This window comes from Amblyraja radiata, chromosome 41 (genome assembly GCF_010909765.2).
Source record: "Amblyraja radiata isolate CabotCenter1 chromosome 41, sAmbRad1.1.pri, whole genome shotgun sequence".
NCBI classification, from domain to species: Eukaryota; Metazoa; Chordata; class Chondrichthyes; order Rajiformes; family Rajidae; genus Amblyraja; species Amblyraja radiata.
Genome location: NC_045996.1, coordinates 15,054,483 through 15,057,293, shown reverse-complemented (window position 1 = coordinate 15,057,293; position 2,811 = coordinate 15,054,483). Strand labels below are relative to the sequence as shown.

The 2,811-nt window shown below is 46.9% G+C and overlaps 1 protein-coding gene across 3 annotated transcripts in view; it reads left to right on the top strand.

The window, feature by feature from the left end:
• eml2 (EMAP like 2) overlaps nucleotides 1-1,047 on the top strand; it is a 75,733-nt gene extending 74,686 nt beyond the window's left edge. For all 3 annotated transcript variants that reach the window (XM_033014520.1, XM_033014519.1, XM_033014521.1), the window contains one exon: nucleotides 1-1,047. This exon is cut by the window's left edge and continues 2,012 nt beyond it. The gene's annotated coding sequence lies outside the window, so the exon portion shown is untranslated.
• Nucleotides 1,048-2,811: the final 1,764 nt, after the last annotated feature.

Sequence of the window (2,811 nt, the reverse complement as noted above, 5' to 3'; positions counted from 1 at the left end):
AACTGCAGGTGTTGGAACCTTGTGGGGGAACACAAAGTGCTGGAGTAACTCAGCGGGTCAGCCAGCATGAGGACGCGAGTTGGCGACATTTTGGGTCAACCTGCCACCTACCAGCAACACTACCACCAACCCTGGTTGGGTCAGAAGTTGGAGACTGGGATAGGGAGATCTGTGACCTTGTTATTGGCTGTCCATCCCATAAATTGCAAACCATTTGGTTGATTTTCTCAGGTAGACAAAAATGCTGGAGAAACTCAGCAGGTGAGGCAACATCTATGGAGCGAAGGAAATAGGCGACGTTTCGGGTCGAGACCCTTCTTCAGATTTTCTCCTACCCATTAAAACAGGCTCATTGAAACTCTCGAGCCAACGAGAGATGGGCATGAGAGATGTCCATGCCTGTTACATCTTTGTATTGAGACTCTGCAATGCAGGTGGATGATTGAGGCCAGCAAGTTGCGTTGCGATGAATATTTTCAACATCTGGCCACAGAGGCAAATGCTACAGAGGAGGGGGAAATTGTTACTCCCAACCCTCAGCCAATCATAATCTTCCCGCAACTTCCTGTAGCTTTGACTTCTCGGCAAAGTTCCACAACCCAACGATGAGATTGAACACGTCGTGGCCTCCTGATGCAATGACCTATAACAGGCAGTGGTATTTTAATTGAATTTCCCAATTCTCTGAAACCAGGTTGTGAGAGGGGAAATTTTCAATCTCGCATTTTTTTTCTCAAAGGTCTAAAAACAAAAGTTTACAGTGCGGGAAGAGGTCACGTTGGGGGTTGGGTCCAAATTCCAACACTGACCCGATACCCAGCTCTCTCTCCTTGTCGCCTGAAACTTTCTTTGCTTCAGGAAGTCAAAGTATAACAGTACCTGGCACGATGTGAGCAGTCTGTCTTTCAAAATACTCCCTATTTTGACCCCCTGGGTGAGTTTATAACTTGGGGAAAAAACCCCAAGTAGTTTTCGAAGTTTTGATTTTGTTTTCCACTTTTGTTTTACAAAGAAAAAAAGATTTAAGAAATATATTTCTTGATTGAACATGCAGAAGTTTATTTGATTCATTCAGATGTAAATGTGTGTATTTTCTCAGGTGAGATTTATAAGATATTTTGTGTTACATTAAGAATAGATATTGATATTGAACACCTTAATCTGCTACTTCAGCGAGTTGGCTTTCTGCTTGTGTGCTAACAGATAAAATAATTAAATACAAGAATGTTCCTTTTATTACGGAAACTTAGAAAAGAGAAGCAGTGGTGGGCCATTCAGCCCGTCAAGCCTGTTCTAGTGTTCAATGATGTCAGAGGGCCATAGGCATTGCTATATTTAAGAGGGAGTTAGATGTGGCCCTTGTGGCTAAAGGGATCAGGGGGTATGGAGAGAAGGCAGGTACAGGATACTGAGTTGGATGATCAGCCATGATCATATTGAATGGCGGTGCAGGCTCGAAGGGCCGAATGGCCTCTACTCCTGCACCTCCTGCACGGGGGTCGAGGGGGCAGCAGGGTCCCAGATGGAACCCCATGTGGCCACGGGGTGAATGATGTTCTATGTATGGGGTTTGAAAAAAGGTCAGGATTTAAACCAGGCCACTCAAGGTGCAATTCAGCAGCTCTACTGGCTGTGATACTGTCCACAGCTAACAGGGCAGCTAATGTCCACAGCTCCAGAATTCACAAACTCACCAGTGAGTTCTTCTTGTGATTGCTTCTAATGAGTCGGGGACCCAGCATCTTCCCTTTTAGTTCAGTTTCAGAAACAAGCCCCTTTGGCCCACCGAGCCCACTATGACCAACCATTCACACAAGTTCCACGTTATCCCAGTTTCTCATCCTACGCTCCAGGGGGCAGTTTACAGAAGCCAATTAACCTGCCCGTGGGAGGGAACCGGAGATCCCGGAGAAAACTGGCGCGCACAGTCGCGGGGAGAACGTGTGAAATCCACACAGGGGCCGGGATCGAACCGGGGGTCTGAGGCGTGGTGAGGCAGCGCCTCTATCCGTTGTGCCACTGTGCCGCCCGATGCCAGAGAGGTTCGGTGACGTTTCTATTTAAGATCCCGCGTGCCTTGGGATTGCCACTGGAAGTAGTTTAATAGTTCGTAGAGTTACCAGCGTTTGGAAGGATGGGCTCTAAGGAGTAGGCCTTTTATTTATTAACCAGTTATAAGATATGTTTTGCCAGAAATACTGCCGAGAGGATCGTTTTACCCTTCGCAGAGAGGCACAGCCTTGTCTTTGTTCATTTCAGGAAGGGAAATACTTTAATTTAATAATGAACTTAATTTCAAGGAAATAGATGATTTAATGAGCTCTAGACTGAAACTGATAGGTAACTTTTGCCTGAGTCATAGAGTGACACAGTGTGGAAACAAGCCCTTCGGCCCAGCTTGCCCGCATTGGCCAACATGTCTCCTCTACACTAGTCCCACCTTTGGCCCATATCCCTCTAAATCTGCCCTATCCATGTACCTAATTGTTTCTTGAACGTTGCCATGGTACTTGCCTCAACTACCTCCTCCTGCAACTCATCTACCACTCTTTGCATGGAAAAAGTTCCTATTAAATCTTCCCCCCCCCTCACCTTAAACCTTTGGTTCCCGATTCCACTACTCTGGGCACGAGACTCTGTGCGTCTACCCGATCTATTCCTCTCGTGAGGCTTTGACTTGCTAGCATGCGTTACCAGGGGGTAGAACTGTTGCCCCACAGTGCTAGTGACCCAGGTCTACCCTGACCTCTGCCGCCATCTGTATCTTTTATTTCTCCTCTCAACTGTGTGGGATTCCTGCTGGACGCTCCG